Source organism: Abramis brama (assembly GCF_963993115.1).
Source record: "Abramis brama genome assembly, chromosome: 9".
Classification (NCBI taxonomy): domain Eukaryota; kingdom Metazoa; phylum Chordata; class Actinopteri; order Cypriniformes; family Leuciscidae; genus Abramis; species Abramis brama.
Window position 1 is genome coordinate 17,691,969 of NC_139971.1, and position 20,980 is coordinate 17,712,948.

The 20,980-nt window shown below is 39.0% G+C and overlaps 1 long non-coding RNA gene across 1 annotated transcript; it reads left to right on the forward strand.

Annotated features, from left to right (window-relative positions):
- Positions 1-17,395: 17,395 nt before the first annotated feature.
- Positions 17,396-19,995, forward strand: LOC311090063. Its single transcript, XR_014607824.1, has 8 exons — positions 17,396-17,489; positions 17,579-17,637; positions 18,379-18,497; positions 18,622-18,919; positions 19,022-19,082; positions 19,248-19,341; positions 19,432-19,550; positions 19,658-19,995. It is a non-coding gene; the product is annotated as an uncharacterized lncRNA (long non-coding RNA).
- The last annotated feature ends 985 nt before the right edge of the window (positions 19,996-20,980 follow it).

The window sequence follows — 20,980 nt, forward strand, 5'->3', positions numbered from 1 at the left end:
AAAGTAGTAAATAATGATATTTCTTATATTTTGATGTAAGATCTGCAAGGCACCTAGCTGACACACATAATTTACAAAAAAGTGAGCACAATACTGTCTAGCACAACACTTACACAAATCTCTCATAAAGTAATTCATTGGGCCTGATAACAATTGTGTTGTTGTTTTGTTTTATTTTAAACAAATAATTTTTTATTTTTTTAGCTTTCATGACATCCACATAGTTGTTATAATGTTTGTTCCACCACAGGAATTCAACACAAATGTAAGAGTTCAATCAACCCCAGTCAGCCTTACTCTAAATCTGTCTATAATGTGACAATGGAAACATTTACCTTTCAAAAGGACAATTTCGATGGAAAGAAAAGCCTGCTTTTTAGATCCTGTATATTTACGTTTTACACAGGCCAACTAATTCCTTGAAATTACATTTGTGCAATTTTAAGAAAATTAACAGTGTCATATAATATCTGTCAATCAAGATATTATCATAATTACACGGGTAACGCTCCTACCTTTTTACACCTCCTCTTCGGCACACAGCATCACCGCACCTGAGGCCGAGTCCTGATTGGTCATCTTTCACGTGATCAGGTGATGGACAAAATATGACGCTTTCAAATTGTACAAGGCCAGCAAGAACGAAGTAACATTGTAAAAAAGGCACAATTTTATTTGTGTTCTCATTTGTATTAATTGTTATTAAGAGTTGAACTGTAGAGAGAGAGAGAGGCGCGGGCGCGATCGAAAAGTCGCAAAGTGTTTACTTATATTTGTGTGTGTGTGTGTGTGTGAGTGTGTGTGTGAGGCATGGCGCGATCGAACAGTGGAAACATAAAAAACAATACTCCGTCATTTTGTTTATACAGGACATCATTCAAACTGCAAAGTGTTTAAGTTACTGTTAATTAAAATTTTAAGGAAAACAAATATATTAATCTGAAATGTAGCAAATAAATTTTCAATTCATTCAGGTACAATTATCAAACATATCTCAAGGTCTTTTTGTCTTTTTATTAATTTAATTAATAAACGAATTATATAAAACTATTGTCAGTGCACTACAAATAAACTGGTTCTATGCCTTTACTTTATTAATAAAACTTATTTAAAAAATACAAGGCTTAAGTAATTTATTTTCCTTTGGTGGTACAGCCTGAGACATGCACAAGCCTTCTGCATTTTTGTTTTGCTTTTCCCTCCATTGTACCGAACTCGTACCGAACTGTGATGTCTGAACCGAGGTATGAACCGAACCGTGACTTCTGTGTACCGTTCCACATATTCAACAAAATATTTTTTTACAGAATTACAAAATCACGTTTATGAAAACGGAAAAAAAAAGTCCTAGTTAAAGAGATTTGTATATTAACTCTGATTACATTTACAGTGTATGTAGGCCTACTTATAACACAACCTATACTTGAGGGGTTGACGCACTGCACAGAAACACATTACACACTATTATTGCAATATGACCAAATAAATTACAATAACTCTTATTTTATTTAAATAAAACAAACAAACAAAAAAAAAAACAGAAGAATGGTGGGGGTGGGGGTATAATCCAGGCAGGTGGGTAAAAACGGGCCTGCCCAAATAATACTTAATGCTGGTTAATGCTGTTCGTAATCGAGTATAAAGTGTGCCATAGAACACATGTAAAACGTTTATGCTGTAGAAGTATACTTGTTAAAACCTGTTTGCACATTTATGTAATGGGAATAATATTTTTAAGTTCAAAAGTTATGAATGTTAAATGCATTTCGTGATGGGTGCTGACATGCGCGCCAGCTCATTGAAGAGAGAGATGTGAGCCACATGTGTGGCTATCCTTAATCTAAACCATCGTTGTCAATATTTTCCTAAATGGATGTCTGAACTGTTTTATTGCATTAGTTTGAATTGTTTCAACGCTCCGTGATCGTGTTGGATTCGCGCAGCGAGGGAGAACCGCGCTGGATTCCACTGTGGAGGAATTGCGTCATCTGGGACTCTGCCTTCACGAGGAAGGAAAAAAAAAAATTCGTTCATCGTTCATTCCTGCAAAGATAGTAGGCATTCACATGCAAACGAACTGTACTGAGTCACTTCCATTTCCACGCGAACTGAGTCCATTACTTCCACTTCCACGCGAACTGAGTCAATTGCATTCACACAAACTGAACTGAGTCAATTGCATTGCACTCGGACTTGTCTTTATTTATTTTTTTATTATTATTTTATTTTTTGTTTTTATTTATTTTATTTTATTTTATTTGTCATTGATGAATGATATTTTTTTGTTTTCAAATGGTGATTTGTAAAGAAAAAAAAAAAAAAAGTCGTCTCATGTGTGCAAAGTGATGCGTGCACATTGAAGATTTCAGTGAATACAGTTACTGTTCAGTGAACTGATTTGTTTCATTCATTAATTCATTTTGTTATTATTCATTAATTCTATTTCCTATTTTATTTTATTCACTGGTTTAATATATATTTTTTTTTATTTGTCCAGTTAGTACTGTAGACAACCATTTAAACAAGTGCAGACACACATTTAAGAGTATTAAATAATTTTCTTTTTTTGTTAATGCAAGGTGTGAGATCCCGAACCCGGGACTCCAAATATTAATATAAGTTGTGATTTATTTGTATTTGGTGAGCTCAGACCCGGTAGATATTTTTTTCTCCTTTTCTTTTCTGGTGTTAAGTCCTACTGATGGGTTACATCCAAGAATAGAGAGAGAAAAATTTGGCGCCCAACGTGGGGCTGCGCTTGTTTGACAAAATCGTGTTTTAGTCCTAACTGTTCTGAATATTTTATACAGTATTTTTTTTTCTTAATTTTTTTTCTTTCTTTTCTCTCACAATGGACTTGTGCAAGCAGCATAATTTTGATCCTGAAAGATCTGTAATACTTACAAAAGTAGATCCAAATACTACTCTCATGGAAGTGAGGAGATGTTTTGATCATCTTGATGACGTGAAGAAAATAGAGTGGTTAGGTGACAGATTCTCAGGAGAGCTTCTTTGTGAATTTCAGGAGGTTACTACCCCTTTAATAGCCGAAGAAGAATATTTGAATGCAGATGGCCAAAATGTATGGGGTGTTGTGCCACTAGAGGGTAGACAGATCGAAGATATGCAGCCTCACTCTAGCTCTCCAACACCAATACAGAGTGAATATTCAGGTCAAACCTTGGATGATATGGCTGATTAGCTGTTGGTGCAAATAGAGAGTTTAGCACAACTTCACTGTGTAAATGTAAATGATCTAAGCCAGCAGGTTGCGACTAAGCTTGCACACAAAGCTGATGGTGCTGATAGGGGCCCTTCCACTTCAACCCCTGCTCCAAGAAAGTTTGGTAATGTAATGCCATCATCAACGCCTACTGTAGTCGCCAGTTCGGCCCCAAAAGTGTCTTTTGCGATTCGAGCTGATTCACCTCCTGTGGAGAGGGACGCAATGCATGAAACTCCTATCACTTTCACTATACCACAGGACGTACAGCGTGTAGTGGTGGAACATGTGGTGAAACATGACTCGGATTACCAGGGACATGTTCCCTCACCCCCCAAGTTAAGAATGTTTTCCGGACATTGCCCCAAGCCTAATGGGGAAGTTGATTTCACCACGTGGAAATTGTATGCTAGGCAGTTACTCTCAGACACTTCTCTGATGGAGAGGCATAAGAGAAGGCATATTTTGGATAGTCTCCTTCCCCCTGCTCTTAATGTTGCCCTAGGAGTAGGCACAAATGCGCCACCAGAAACATGCGCACGGGAGCTAGAAAAAGCTTATGGTAGTGTCACGGGTGGAGATGAGCTGTACATCCAGTTTATAGAAACGCACCAAAACCGAGGTGAGAAGCCCTCTGATTATTTGAGGCGACTCCATTCCGATGCAGGAGGTGGTTGAAAAGAGGGGAGTGGTTGGCAAACATTCTGACACTTTGCTTCTCAAGCAGTTCATCAGAGTGTGCTGGGATGAAGTCCTGATAACACAGTTGCGTCTTAAAGATTTGCTATCAGATTCTTTACAGCCTGACTTGAACTATTCCAGCTTGCTTTTCAAACTGAGGTCTTTTGAGCATGAGAAACAGCTTAAAGAGAAACGTATGAATCTCCATTTATGCATGCCTCCTGTAAGAGTGCAGAGTCAAGTGCATATTACTGCCGATCAGGGATTTGCAGCGAACACTGAGGAAGCACAAGCCAATCGGGCATTGACAGAACGCATTAAAGAGCTTGAAGCTGAGGTGGCTAAAGCAAAAGCACAGAAGCCAGCTTCAGTGAAGAAACTGCCATATGATCAACACCAGTCAATTGTGCCTAACAAGAAAATGGGCAAAGAAGGGAAGCCATCACGTCCTGTGCCTCAAACTCAAGCTAAGTCACTGGCCTTGAGTGGGTTTTGTTATCGCTGTGGCGAGGATTCTCATTATTTGCAACAGTGCACTAATCCAGTGAATGCAGCCTTGGTGCAGAAAAAGTTGGTGCAGAGACATGAGCAAAGGAGTTTTCCAAATAAAGTAACAACACCCACTGCTCATTTAAACATGGAGTAGCCTCTGTTGTGGAACGAACAGAGGCTGGAGTTGTAAAAGGTTCCATAGACAAGATAAACCAGGTTCCTAGGGGCTTAGTTGGAGAACCTTGGGAAAGTAAAGTTTGGGTGGACGGAATTGAGTGTTGTTGTCTAATCGACACTGGGTCCCAGGTGACTTGTGTAGCTGAATCTTTCTACAAGCAGTATTTACAGCAAAGGGGTATTAACCCCATGGTAGAATTACTCCGGGTTGAGGGGGCTGCAGGGCAATTAGTCCCTTATGTTGGATACATTGAAATAGATGTGCAATTTCCCAAGTCTGCTTGTGGGATAGATGCAGTGGTTGCGGTACTAGCGCTGGTCTGTCCAGATCAAACCTATAATGCTCGTTTGCCCTTGTTAGTGGGTACAAATGTTCTCCGTCAGCTTGTACAAGATTGTAATATGCTGCAGGGAAAAGAATACCTACTGCAAATGCCCATTAGCACAAACTGGATGGCTGCTTATCGTAATTGTGATGCTACTTCGACACCTTGTAAAGGGGCACAGTGCCTCACCCCCGTTAGACTGTCGGGCAAGAAATCTGTAACGATCAGTAAAGGGGAAAAGTGTGAAGTGACTGGGGTGTATCGAGCTAAAGATTGTGGACAGAGCAAGACGATGATCATTGACGAACCACTGATGCACCACATTCCAGGTGGCTTAGTCGTGGAATGTAAGTTGATACAAGCTGAGGCTAGAGCTCGAAATAAAGTCAAAGTAGTCATTCGAAATGTTTCAGACCACAGTGTAACCTTGCAGCCAAAGGGAGTGCTTGCAGAGTGTTCATTGGTGGACTGGATAAAGTCTGTGCCTATTTTTGATAACACTAGCGCTTCACAAACTACCACTTCCCTGATAGCAAGTCTCATGGTAAAGGCAGACGATCCTGTGGTTCTAGATTTTGATGGCTCCCCCATTTCTGAGGAGCTCAAAGCTCGCATAGTTGGAAGAATAAATTGTGAGGCATCAAGTGCATTTGCCCAGCACGATCTAGATGTGGGACGAGTGTCAGGCGTGGCACATAGAATAGAGCTAATTGAGCATGTTCCTTTCAAAGAGCGTACTCGTCGTGTCTCTCCAGCTGATTTTGAGGACTTGAGGAAACACTTGTTAGATTTGCTTGCTAGTGAGATTATAGAAGAATCTAATAGTCCATACCCTTATCCATACATATCCATAAGAAAAATGGTGACTTGAGAATGGTGGTTGATTACCGCAAATTAAATAAGTTGACAAAGGGAGATGCATATCCTCTTCCCAGGATCGAGGAGACCTTTACATTGCTGTCAGGTTCAAAGTGGTTCACGGTCCTAGATTTAAAAAGTGGATATTACCAGTTGGAGGTGGAAGAGAGTGATCGTCCCAAAACTGCATTCACTACGCCGTTTGGAAACTGGCAGTTTCGGCGTTTACCACAAGGGCTGACGAATTCTCCAGTAACTTTTCAGAGAACCATGGATAAAGTCATGGCTGGTTTGACTTTGCAGGAAGTTATAGCTTTTCTTGATGATTTGATCATTTTCTCTGACACACTTGAACATGAGGCTAGGCTCATGAAGGTACTCCAACGTATCTCCGCTTTTGGGCTGAAGTTAGCACCTTCTAAGTGCAAGTTCTTTCAAACTTCCGTAAAATATCTAGGGCATGTTATTTCCGCTCAGGGTATACACCCTGACCCAGACAAGATTTCTGCTCTAACAGAATGGCCCATCCCAAAGACTGTTAGAGATCTGAGGTCATTCCTAGGCTTTGCTGGGTATTACCGGCGATTTGTTGAAAGCTACTCCCAGATAGTCAAGCCTCTGAATGCGTTATTACAGGGTGAATTTTCTACTAGAGGACGGTCAATATCATCTTACCGTGTTAGGAGTAAAGCGCAATCCCTAGCTGGGAAATGGGATGATGAGTGTCAAGTTGCTTTTGACACTATCATTCAAAAGCTTACAACTGCGCCTGTTCTAGGTTTTGCGGACTGGAAGTTACCGTACATTCTACACACTGACGCCAGCGTCACTGGCGTAGGCGCTGCTTTATATCAAGTTCAAGATGGAAAGACAAGAGTGATCGCCTATGCCAGTCGCGGTCTTTCTAGGAGTGAGAAAAACTATCCAGTGCACAAGCTAGAGTACTTAGCACTTAAAGGGTCACAACACCCCCCTCTTTCAGCTCAAGTCTAGCTCACAATCTTTTTGAAAAATGCAACTTAATTGGGCGTGGTGGCTGTGAGAAGAAGGGAGGGGAGTGGGTGTGGTGTGGCACGGCAGGGGAGAGGGGGGACTGTCATCGCCAGTGGCCCATTCATGCATATCGACTGTCACTAAAAATCAGTGGTAACACGTGAGGAAATGCTTGATTTTTTTATAGCTGGCAAAGTTATAGACTAAAGAAATACACTGATACCTTATAATTGTATTTAAAACATATAAATGCACATGTATGTATAATTATGTCATTATAAAATATATATTTGTTTATATACACACTATAAATGCATATATTTGAAAATTAAAAAAAATTCGCTTAAAAAAAAAACGTTCCGTACATAGCCTAGATCTACGCGCCCCCTAAACCCACATAATAAAGATGGACAGTGACATAGAAATTTGCACAAATTAAGCATACGTTCCATACAATTGAGGTATTATCGAAATATCTAAATTTTAATAACGAGTGATTATTTAACAAAAGGCAAGTAAACCGGTCAGGGTTACATTTTAGACACACACACACACACCTCTGAAGCGATAGAAAAGTCCTCGGGACCGCATCACAAGAAAAGACGAAACTTGTATTGGTGTACAAGGTCAAAGTCCACCATTCTCCCGTTGAATGGTTGCTACACACACATTAGATGTGTCCGTGGTTGATGGCCAACCAGCCGGCCGCAGTCAGAGTCCATCCCGGGCAGCATCGCGAGGAAAGATGCACTGGAACTTTTGCACCACGAAAACAAACGCGCGTCCCATCATTGCCTCTCTCATCTACTACGCGATATCATAGGTTGACATGTCTGTCATTGGAAAGATCCACGTGGTGTCATGAATAATTAATAGAAAGTGTCTTCTCATTGGATAAAAAACTCAGTCTCATTAATAATTATGAGACACCGATGAGTCATCAGAGTACTATAGTGCTCTGCCACGTCACAGCCAGTGACGTGGACACGATGAAGATTTTAAACCAGGAAGACGAAAATAGCGTATAAAAACTAAAATTTAACCATTTCCCCCCTACTATTAAATCTAACAGATGCTAACTTTGTCTTCAATGGTGTTCAACACACATACCTCTGTTAAAATCTCAGAAATTTTGGTTTAGGGTGTCGTGACCCTTTAAATGGGCTGTGTGTGAAAAATTTCACGATTTCTTGTATGGCACAAAGTTTACCGTGTTAACAGACAACAATCCATTAGTGTATGTGCTCACTACGGCTAAATTGGATGCGGCTGGCCATAGGTGGCTTGTGGCTCTGTCTATGTATGATTTTGATATTAAGTACAGAGCGGGCAAAACTAATGTCGATGCAGACGGGTTGTCACGTCGTCCTCAAAACCCACTTATGGATGATGCGGAGGCCATACAGATCGATGAGCGAGTAGCAAACTTGATAAGCAGAGCAGAATGTGCAGCAACTGAGTTTGAAAACATTGAGCATCAAGCAATCAAAACTGTGTGTTTGCGACATAAGGTGTGTTGTGAGACTCATGTCGTACAGCCGTGTGAGGAGGAAGACCTGCTCGAAGGCAGAGTCATCCCAAATCCCGCTGTCGAGATGCTTCTTTGCGATGATGATGTGGTTCCTGATGATTTGATAGAACCTGAGCACTGGCCTGGACAAAGTACTTTACCCAGTATGACTCCTACAGATTGGCACAAGTTACAGAGAGAGGATATAGCCATCAGAAGGGTAATTGACATTGTGGTGTCTGGGGAAACTTTAACTCATGCAGATAAGTTCAAAGAATCTAGAGAAGTGAGTCTAATGCTGAGGGAAAGGCCCAGACTAAGCTTAGTGGATGGAGTGCTGTATCGTGTGGTATCTGATCAGTATGGACAACAATTCAGGCAGCTGGTGGTTCCCCCGAGTTTCAGAGATAGAGCTCTTGAAGGAGTTCATGATGAAACGGGGCACATGGGGTATGAGAGGACTCTGGAGCTCGCAAGAGGCAGATTTTATTGGCCTAAAATGGCAGAATATGTGGAGAGAAAGTGCAGGACTTGTGAGAGGTGCGTCAAGAGAAAGGCTCGTGCACAAAGAGCTGCAGAACTAGTGAACATCAAAGCTTATTCTCCCTTGGAATTAGTCTGTATTGACTATCTTTCATTAGAGCCGGATTCAAATGACACCCGCAACATATTAGTCATTACTGATTTTTTCACTAAGTTTTCTTGGGCATTTCCCACTAAAGATCAAACAGCCAAAACTGTGGCTTCGGTGTTGTGGGAAAATCTGATTTGCAGTTTTGGTTTTCCTAAGAGAATACATAGTGATCAGGGGGCTAATTTTGAGTCTGAGCTTGTGAAGGAGTTGTGCACACTAGCTGGAGTTAAGTCCCGCACTACACCTTATCACCCGCGGGGAAACCCAGTAGAAAGATTTAATCGAACCCTACTGGATTTACTGGGAACCCTGAGTGATAAAAAGAAAGAACATTGGAGAAAATATGTCTGTCCTGTAGTGCATGCGTACAATTGTACTAGGAATGATTCGACTGGTGAGACTCCTTTCTTTCTGATGTTAGGACGCCAACCTCGTCTCCCAATCGACCTTTGTTTCCGGATTAACCCAAAGGGGCATAATTCCAAAACTCATACTAATTATGTCAGCGAGTTGAAACGAAGGCTGAAGTACGCTTATCAATTGGCTGTTCAAAATGCGGAAAAGAGGCAATTGATGAATAAGGCTAGATGGGATAAGAAAGTGACTGCTGCTACAGTAGAAGTTGGCGATCGTGTTCTTGTAAGAAATGTTAACATCCGGAGAAAGCACAAGATCACAGATCGTTGGGAATCCACCATCTATGTGGTGGTAAAGCAGCCTAATGCAGAGATCCCAGTGTATGTCATTCAACCTGAGAATTGCGAAGGCCCTGAGCGTGTCCTACACAGAGATCTTTTACTCCCATGTGGGTTTCTTCCTACCAGTCCTGATGAGATTGATGAGGCTCCGGCTGTCGAAGGAGCAGTTACATGCAGGAGGCGTAAACGTGAATTGGAAGGGGACATGGAGGCTGAATGTTGTGATGAGACTGTGGAAACTGAAGGTCCCAATGTGTCTCTGAATCCTTATGCCCCAGAGTTTCAGTTGGGGAGAGCCTTGCGAGAAGTCTCTGAATCTTTTATGTCTCCCAGTTTGTTGAATGAGCAAGGAGAAGTCTCTGAATCTTTTGTGTCTCCCAATTTGTTGAATGAGCTAGGAGAAGTCTCTGAACCTTTTGTGTCTCACAGTTTGTTGAATGAGCACGAAGTTGAAATGCACCAAGGTGATTGGCAAGGCACTGAATCTGTTGAGGACAACGTGGAAGAGGGCCATGAGACTGTAATCCAACAAGATGTTTCATCCTTAGTGGATGATGTTAATGAGGTGTCAGTACATCCCGATGAGTTGAGTGCTGAAGGGAAACTTGATTCTCATGTTGAGTTAAGGAGGTCCCAAAGAGAGAAAAGACCCCCAAGTAAATTGAAAGATTTTGTATGGAAAGCACAATGTGGGATGCAGAGTGTACATGTAGAACCCAAACCTAATTATTTTAGTCAAGTACTTGAAATGATGCAACAACAAATGAGAGTGCAACAAACTCAAAGCGAATTGTTGTTTAGCCTTGTGGGTCATGTACCAACTTGAGTATCTGATGAGGACATCAGAGTTTCAGCAGGGGAGGATGTAACCCACCCAATTAATTGAGGTTGTGTTCCGATGTATTTTTTCATGTATGATTTTTTTTGTTTGTTTGTTTTGATTTTATATTTTTCCTTGCCTAATGCATGAAATGTTCAGACATATATTTTTTATTATTATTTTATTTTATTTATTATTTTGTTTTCACTGGTTGACGAAAGTAATAAAGAATTGCGTCGATGGGTGCGCGCCAGCTCATTGAAGAGAGAGATGTGAGCCACATGTGTGGCTATCCTTAATCTAAACCATCGTTGTCAATATTTTCCTAAATGGATGTCTGAACTGTTTTATTGCATTAGTTTGGATTGTTTCAACGCTCCGTGATCGTGTTGGATTCGCGCAGCGAGGGAGAACCGCGCTGGATTCCACTGTGGAGGAATTGCGTCATCTGGTACTCTGCCTTCACGAGGAAGAAAATAAAAATTCGTTCATCGTTCATTCCTGCAAAGATAGTAGGCATTCACATGCAAACGAACTGTACCGAGTCACTTCCATTTCCACGCGAACTGAGTCCATTACTTCCACTTCCACACGAACTGAGTCAATTACATTCACACAAACTGAACTGAGTCAATTGCATTGCACTCGGACTTGTCTTTATTTTTATTTTTTTATTATTATTATTATTATTATTATTTTTTTTATTTTTTTTCTTTGATTGTTATTAATGAATGAGATATATATATATATATATATATATATATATATATATATATATATATATATATATATATTTTCAAATGGTGATTTGTAAAGAAAAAAAAAAAAAAGTCGTCTCATGTGATGTGTGCAAAGTGATGCGTGCACATTGAAGATTTCAGTGAATACAGTTACTGTTCAGTGAACTGATTTGTTTCATTCATTAATTCATTTTGTTATTATTCATTAATTCTATTTCCTATTTTATTTTATTCACTGGTTTAATATATTTTTTTATTTATTTGTCCAGTTAGTACTGTAGACAACCATTTAAACAAGTGCAGACACACATTTAAGAGTATTAAATAATTTTCTTTTTTTGTTAATGCAAGGTGTGAGATCCCGAACCCGGGACTCCAAATATTAATATAAGTTGTGATTTATTTGTATTTGGTGAGCTCAGACCCGGTAGATATTTTTCCTCCTTTTCTTTTCTGGTGTTAAGTCCTACTGATGGGTTACATTTGCATCTAAGCAGAAAAGAAAAAAGAAGAAGAAAAAAAAACTTTTAGCGTTATCAAAAGAGATTTGCAACGGACATGCCAGTCTCGTTTACGATTAGGGTTGAAAAGTAATTAATTACGTTTCTGAGTTTACACTGCCATCTACAGGAAAATGCATAGATTTTCGTCAAATTGAACGTTTGGAGTTGAAGCAAATGCATCAGTGAAGCATTTGACCAAACTTTTCGTGTTTTAACTGCCATCTACTGGAAACACGGTGGTACTGTCCGCATGCACGTGAAAGGGGGTAGTCTCCAGCCGGGGGGGTCGGAATTAGGCACGACACCAGTCAAAAATGACCGTTCCATTAATACTCATCATAAAAAAATTAAATAATACATTTATTCTTTGTTTTATATGTTTTTATTAACTTAAATTCTTATGAATAATACAATTTTTGTAATGTCTATTTGTTATTTATGGCCTGTATGCCTCATTATTGATCTGAGTTTATACATCTTGAATTCGATCGAGTACTAAAAAACATAATTGCTGGATTATTTTGACTATAATAAATAAGTAGATGAAACACAGTATACTGTTTATCACAGATTACTTTGGGCCAAAGTTACCAAGGAAATTTGTTTAGAAACCATTTAAAAATGTATACATTCACATAAAGTAACACCTGTTTGGGTCAAAAGTGAGAGATTTTATCTGTCACTTTGGAAAAAAGAAAGAGACTTTGAGAAAATGTTCGCGTAGAAGGCGTGAAAAAAGCATGGAAATATTTTAAAAATATTAAAAATAATAAAATGATCTATGGAAAGGAGTGCCATGTCTTTTTGGTACATGATAAAGTATCTGCATTCAGGAAAAAGTTGGACCTGTGTTGGGCTCGCGTGGAACAGGGCTCAGTGGAAAAGTTTCCAACCTTGGAGGATGTTTTGGAGAAGGCGGGACTGGCCGTTGCCTCTGTGCAGCAGTTTGCCACTGCGCAGGGCCGGATTAACAATTTTTTTCCCCTTTAAGTCCGACCGACTTGCCGGTTGTAGGCTAAACTTGCGTTAAGACCGACCGATTTTTTTTTACTCTTCAAACAACTAACACAAATGCATTAAAATAATATTAATTATAAGTATTGTGAATATAAATTGCCCATAGGCCTACATACAAACGTAGGCTATACGCTCTTTCTTTTAAATAAAAACCCGTGGCGTCATGATTATAAGGGCTGTATATGCCAAATGAAACCGAAATCGCAACACTCAGGGCCAAGAACCTGTGTCGCGGTGTGAGAAGGCAGAATCGCGACACAACCCTTCCAACTCCCAGAGTTATCCTTCCCGCCCAGATCCAATGCTATCTTTAAATTACTATTATTGGGCAATTCCAGCGTTATGGACGTGACATTTGCAGTCAAAACTTGAAATATAAATTATCAGAAAATGCGTTTAATACTAATATATTGAAACGTCTGTTTATATCCATACTCATTAATAAAGGAGTCCAGACATTAGAAAAATATCAGTATACACATGCGTTTTATATTTAATATGAGGGAAATACACTTGCGTTACGGTCCGGTCCGGACACAAAAAATCTTTAACTTGTAGGTGGTAAAATATGTTTTAGTAATTCTATGAATTACACTGCGCAAACCAAAAGTAATATACCCACCGGATGAAGAAGGGTCGGCTCTCCACATAACATAATATATTCATTTTATTTTATTTTTCGTGTTCGCATTTATGAGGAAAAAACAATGTTACGGACATGACAGCTCTGAAAGCAGCACTAAAAGACTGCTTTAAAACTTTCACAGAGACCTCAAACATGCATTTAAAACACTAAAATATTAAGGATTGGCATATCAAGCAAAATAATATTCGATGATTGATCGCAAATCGTATCTCTCCCCCCACATGCTCACCGGCAAGCTCCGACATTAAATTTCTCTGTACTGTAGGCTAATAGGCCTATGTGTTGTAGCCTAGTCATTTAAAAAACTATTTAGTTTCATATTCATTCTTAAAGGTGCCATAGAATGGATTATTTTATTATTTTATAATGTTTCCTGGGGTGCCCTTATAATGTTAGTATGTTTTTTAGATCAAAATTTGTTATAATTTAGAAATAAAAGGCATATTTCCTAGCCTGATTTCATCCATTGATTTGAACACTCTGTTTGAAGGGGCGTGTCTGCTGTGAGACTTCAGTGTTGTTGCCCACTGCTGTGATTGGCTGACATGCTTGCATATGAAATATCTGGCATTACATGTAGAGCTATCTGGAAAACTTTTACTATTACAGCTTTTATATGTTTTTACTATTACAGCTATCGGGATTAACGAATCATGAGAAGTTTTTTTTTAAGTATTTAGATCTATTCCCATCACATAAAAGGTTTCAGTGATGAGCACTGAGCAGATGACAGCCTGTTGATCGCGTGAATGAAGATCTTATCACTGCAACGCGATATACTGATGCATAAACAGTGTTGAACGACTTTGAAAGAAAGATTATCTGTCTGAATTTGAACAATTACACATCAGAAATTCACATAACCCACTGGTTCTCCAGAGGCTCGGATGAAGGAGCAAAAAAATATTTTTGTGTTCATTTGTACAACCAAACACTGAGCAACTGCCATGCTTCGTTCGCTCGTTTGCAAGCCATGATGTCTCTCGAGGAAAAAACAATATCGCGCTGGATCTAGATAACACAATGTAAATTATCGTTAATAAAATCCCTACTTGCCGCTTGCGGGAATATAACGTTAGTTGAAATTGCCCCCTTCGTCCGTTTGAGACGCCGAGAGAAGCCTGGCTGCTTGATATTGTTGTAACAGTCCGTGGTGAAATGGGCAGAGCAACTAAACAACTTCGAATTAAACTGTAGCGGTATCCGATTATAGATAGATCTGCCATTTTCCCTATGATCCTCCTCCTGCTTGTTTCTTCACCTGCAGAACTTCCGATGATTCGGCTGTGCAGTTCCGCCTGGCACTGAGCATGGGCTGGCATATGCAAATTTTTAGAGGCGTACATATTAATGATCCCATCGGTTTCGTCACAGTTGGTGTTATGTGGAGATTCGCCCGTTTTTCAGGGGTGTTTTTCAAAAACGAGATTTAAATAAGAAAGAGAAAACTATGGTGTTTGAGACTCACTGTATGTCATGTCCATGTACTGAACTCTTGTTATTTAACTATGCCAAGATAAATTCAATTTCACATTCTATGGCACCTTTAAATAAAATAATATATTTTTGTAATATAATATGTTGATTATATGAAAAGTGAAAAGCATGAATAAGATAAGATGATCCCGAAAATATCGGGAGACAAATGGAGTGGGCAGACTTGATTTTGACAACCTCATTAAGTTCGTTTTTGTAGAAAACCTTTCTTTAAAGTGAATTTCGTTTTGTATTAATTGTATCTCAATTTTAATCAATGTTTCATCAACCAATTTCCTGGATTTAATAAAATATAGCAGGCAATATAATCAGGACACGGAGGCGCCGGCGCGTGAACTGGAGCTCTCTCTTGAATGAACCGAAACTCAGCTATATACTTGCCTCACAGACCTGATAAATATATCTATAAAAAGCTTGGAATGTGTAACTGCTCTCTGCTTATGTAATCCGTATGAAATGTGCATTTCTCTCTGGCGAGTTCACTACTGCAAAGATCGCAAGTCAGCATCGTCAACTTCATCTTTGCAGCCGACTGTGACACAAAAAACACTTGTAAACAATTGAAATGTCTCCTTGATATATTTGACATATTAATAATCATTACTTTTCCCAGTTCTTTGTGACAGCTTTTAGATGCGTTAACACGTCACCACCGCTCAATAGTTAATATTATTCTTTGGTGTTAAGTTTATACAGGTTTTCTAAATGTTATTTAATATATATATATATATATATATATATATATAATTTTTTTATATTTTTTATTTTAATACATTTTATTTATTGTTTTTTTTAAATCAAAATCTCTCTTTTTTTTCTCTTGACACCTCTTTAACTTGGCACGAAGTTCTGGAAAACTGTAAGTGAAGTCCCGATATGCAAATTTGTTGCAATTCATACCTACGTAATCACCATGACCAAAATTGTACTTTTTTTTACATTGAATCTTGAAAAAAAATATAGACCCTTTTTTTTTTTTTTTTGGCTGTTACGGCAAACCACAATATTTTTAAGGATGCCCTGAGCAGGAGTATATCGGGAAGATCTAAGGAATAGCAAAATCTATTGGCAAGGGAAGGCAAAAGTTACTTGTATTGCAAAGGAATGCAATATAAACTATAAAAAGGGTCTTCTCTCCATTCTGCCTTTTGTCTGATAACAACCAAATAATTGGGTGACAAATAGCATGCATATAGACTATTAATTTTACAGGCAAACGAATACAGTGTGGGTAAACTCTTAATTTGAAAAATAATGAATGCATATGTAGCTTTTGTTAGGGAGACACACAGAAACCGTCTTGCTCTGTACACTTGGTTTATTGAACTGCCCGCTTCACCTTCTGTGCTCACTGTTACACGTCATGCACTGCATGAAAAGTGGGATTTTCGACAGTTACCGGCGCTGTAGATTGTCGTGGAAGTTCAGGTTTACGACTGCAAACGGCAATTTACAGGCAACACTGCAAACTGACGGAAATTGTCGGAAATTGACGTGGGACTTGCTTGCCCCGTGACCCCCCTCCCTCTAATGCTTTAACATGTAAATGAGACTGCTGTGAGCTTTACAAATGCAAATGAGGGTAGCAGGGGGAGTTTTATCCCAGGTGACTAAAAGGTATTAACTTAATTCAAAAAAAAATACAATACAATACAATATTTATTTATAACGCACAATTAAAAACAGCCAAGGCTGACCAAAGTGCTGTACAGGGCAATAGATAAAATGCAGGGCAGAAACAGGACAATAAAAAAAAAAAAAAAAAAAAAAAAAAAAGGCAATAGTTGTATCATAGTCAAGGGGTATTAAAAGCAAGAGAAAATAAATAAGTTTTCAAGGATGTTTTGAAGATGGAAATTGAGGGAGCTAGTCTGATATAGAGGGGTAGACTGTTCCAAAGTTTTGGGCCTGCAGTCGCAAAAGTGCAGTCGCCTCGTTTTTTAAGTCTGGATCTGGGCACGATGAGAAGACAGTGATCACTGGATCTCAAAGTACGAGATGGAGTGTACGGGCAGAGGAGATTGGTCAGATATTGGGGGGCCGGTTTGTTAAGAGCTTTATACACAAATAGTAAAATTTAAAATTTTTAAAATTTATTTCAACAATTAATTTCAATCAGGCTTTGCCACAAAGGTAAAATGTGCATTCCATGCAAACAGCATCACAATCTCTTAGAGCCCAACCACTTTGCATAATACAACACGAACAGAAGATTGTATTTGACTCATGCTGCATACACATACGCAATGACAAGAATTATGCCTACTGTACATATAGAGTTACAGCTACGATTAGAGTTGTTTGCATAAAATGTACCGTGAACAGTTTGCCCTGTGATAGGCCACAATTTATCTCTATAAATACTATTTTCTCAATTCTGTGCATATATTTTTACTTAGATCAATTGACATGATGCTGATAATGACGATATTGTGTGTAAGTAACTTTTTTGTTACTTTTCTGGCCTAGTAGTAGTGTAAATATACCTCGTTTCTATTTTGCATTAAAAATGTTTGTGGCCCCTTTAAGAAATCCCTCTCTTCTCGCGATACTATTCACTTGTGCTGGACGCGTGCGCGCGACCAGAGAACGGAAGCCATTTTACACTGTTCAGGAGAGCTCCGTGACTGTGCGTGCATCGATCGGATTCTGTGTTATACGTTCTTCTTTCTTGGTAAATATTACTCCAATATCTTTAATATGCACAAATAAGTTGTGAAGCGAAGTTAAAAGAACATTTGATGTATACATTTTTGTTTATAGATTTATTTGGAGCATGTGTGACGAGTGAACCTCGTGGTGATCGGACGGTATAGGATTGGGTATGTACGTTTCATGGTTTATGGGGGAAATTACTGATGGCATGTTTATTTGATAAATCTGTTAATGAGTTGAATCTATATTCTGTGATTATACAGTATAACTTTATGGTTAAATGCATATTTCTGGTTCCGCATGGCATGATTAAACGTGGGTTGTGGCTTTGTTAAAGTGCTTTTATTTCTCTTGTAACTTAGGCCTACCTCAGCCACCGCCGTATTCCAGTTTGTGTTATCGTATTTAATTGTAACATATTTTGGTTTGGAGAAATCAATTTAAATCTGACCAGTTGCAGTGTATTACACTGCATTTCAGTTTGAATTAAGTATTCTGTGGATTTGGGCATTGATCCACTGGTTAAGCTTTTTGTGACATTTGATTGTCATCTTCAAATTTACTGTAAACTGTTTATACAACTTTTTTTTTTTTTTTTTTTAAACTAGTGAAATCTATTTTTTTTCTTGTGAAATCTCTTCGAACAAGGCAAACTTTTTTCTTAATCAGACTTTTATCTGTTTAATTGTGCTTCCATTGACCGCTGTCACTTATTTTAAACAGCAGTCAGAATAAAACCCCAATTTCAAAAAGCATAGTTTGCTTCCGGTGTGTATTTCTTCAATTTCACCCGGTTGCATTTTTTTTCCTTTATTGTTTAATTTTACTGTGACTTATGTTGTTCTTATTAATTTTACTGTGACTTATGTTGTTCTTATTAATATCACACTCAATTAATTGTTTTCCAGCTGCCTTTAAGACATATTACGCAACAGTGCGCAGGAGCTTCAGGTACAAACAACCAGATCTTGCATTGCAGGCGGAAGCTGAGGTGAATTCAGCTCGGAGTCGAGCGAGAAGAAAGACGGTAAGATTTATTAGATTAGATTCGTTTTTGGTCAATGTGACTATTTTTCAGGTGCATTAATAGATGTGTGTTGTCCATACGCAGTGCATTGCGCAGTACTGATTGTCTTTATTGGATTTTACAGCTGCTAGAAGCGAGACAGAGTGTGCTAGCTGAGTATGAGGTGGGCCTTCGGAAGTGTGCTACCATAGACCTGATGTCTGATGAGGAAGACAGCATCGTCGGCGGGGTGTCTGGATGGATTGTGCGACCTCTGTCCTTTCGCAGCCAGGAGCTCACCGAGCTCTGTGCCACGCTGCAGTCGAGATTAGAGGCGACTCCAAAGTACAGGGCAACGCACCACAGACGTCTGCAAAATGGACCGAATTCAGACAGAATGCCGCTAGTTACCTGCAGCTGTATTCTGTCAGGCCTTGTGAAATGTAAGAATATTCTGTTTTTCATGATTTCATCATAAAGCAAGAGGTCATGGGATTGATGGCTATTATTTGTTTAATAATTGTAAATAATCCTGTAATTTACAGGAAGCAGTATGCCATCTTCTCAACTCTGAGACAAATTGTGGGCGCTACGAACTGGAGCAAGGTAAAAAAATAAATAAAAGAATCTTACATTCTTTTATTTTTTTACTTTCATAAAAACTTACAAACATTTTAAAGGTAAGATTCAAAGAATATGCTTTCATTCTCTTATATAAGAAAATAGATCCGTTATAGTTTACGATCTTAATCATACATTTTGTTTCCATAGAGTAACCTCGCCTCATAACGAGGGCATAACCTCACATTTACTCAGAGCTATGTCTGCAAGTCCAGATTTTCATGACGCTGATCATGACGACATTGTAAGTAACTTTTACTATTTTCTCCTTGTTTCATTTTACTTTGACTTGCGTTGTTTTTATTCATATCACTCTCATTTAATTGTTTTCCAGCTGCCTGTAAGACATACTACGAGACAGTACACAGGAGCTTCAGGTACAAACAACCAGATCTGGCATTGCAGGCCGAAGCTGTGAAGAGTTCAGCTCGGAGTCGAGCGAGAAGAAAGAGGGTAAGATTTTTAGTCAATGTGACTATTTTTCACGTGCATTAATAGATGTTTTGTGTCCATACACAGTGCATCACAGTACTGATTGTCTGTATTGGTTGTTTTTACAGCTGCTAGAAGCGAGACGGTGTGCTAGGTGAGGATGACGTGGGCATTTGGAAGTGCGCCACCATAGATCTGATGTCCGATGAAGTTCAACCACCAGCCAGGAGCTCACAGAGCTCTGTGCTACGCTGCAGTCGAGATTAGAGGCGACTCCTAAATACAGGGCAACGCACCACAGACGTTTTCAAAGTGGATCGAATTCAGAGAGAACGCCGCTAGTCACCTACAGCTCCGAAGATGAAAACAGACACTGAGCTTCCAATTTGTTGTGTGTGCAGATGATCTATGCTTTGTACATAGGTGTATATTGTTTTGTGTTTGTGCTAATAAAGCTCTTTCTTTGAATAAACAGCATGTCCCTGGCAAATTTTCCTTTCCTTTATAAATTCATGTCCTTGATGGTAATAATAGTGTAGTCCATAGGTTAACAATGACATGAATATACCACAGAATAGCATATTATGAATATAAATAAATAATTTATATATTATTATTTATATGAATATTATAATTTTTTTAATTTATAATGAGCGAGGGTGACCAATAGTAACAGATCTGCCAACCAATCACGAGTGATTTTTCTTGTTTAAACCACGTGGGTTCAACCAATAGTGAGTGAGGAAATTAAAGCCTTTCTCTGGCGGGAGCTGCTATTCATATGGTAATTAGAGCCATTCACACCTCCGGCGCGAGCGCTCTGCATACGTCATGGTTCGTTTCCGACAATATTCGGCACAGACGAACGCGACGTTCACAGGCTGTAAATTGTCGTTAACTGCCGAAAATTAGGGAGATTTACGGCCGTTTACGGGGTCGGAAATCCCAATTTTCATGCAGTGATGGGAGGAGGGGCCTTAAAGGAACATACCACATAACTCTACATCCCCCCTCTTTTAGAGAAGACCAGAAGACATTGCAAAATACAAAATTAAGTATAACCAATGACATAACATAACATGAGATTGCAAAATGCAAGATTAAGTATAACTAATAACAGAACATAACCTGAGTACCATTTATGAGGCAATATGAGAGTGCATAGCACCTTTCAATCAGGTCATAACATAGTCTTTGTAACATTCGTTAGGACGGCTGACTCTTCCAGAACGAGTCACCACTGAATGTTTGCCTTCTTTGTCAGTGTAACAATCCACTTTAGGGGACAGTGGTTGCCGCATGGGCCCCTCAGTATTGGATGGTGTTGCGAATGTCTCAGTATTAGTCACCACTGGGAGATCATCTTCAAAGTCAGCTGGACGGGATTCTGAGACGTGGAGGAGATGCCGTCTGTTCCTGATGTACTTGACACCTTGTGATGTCACAATGTA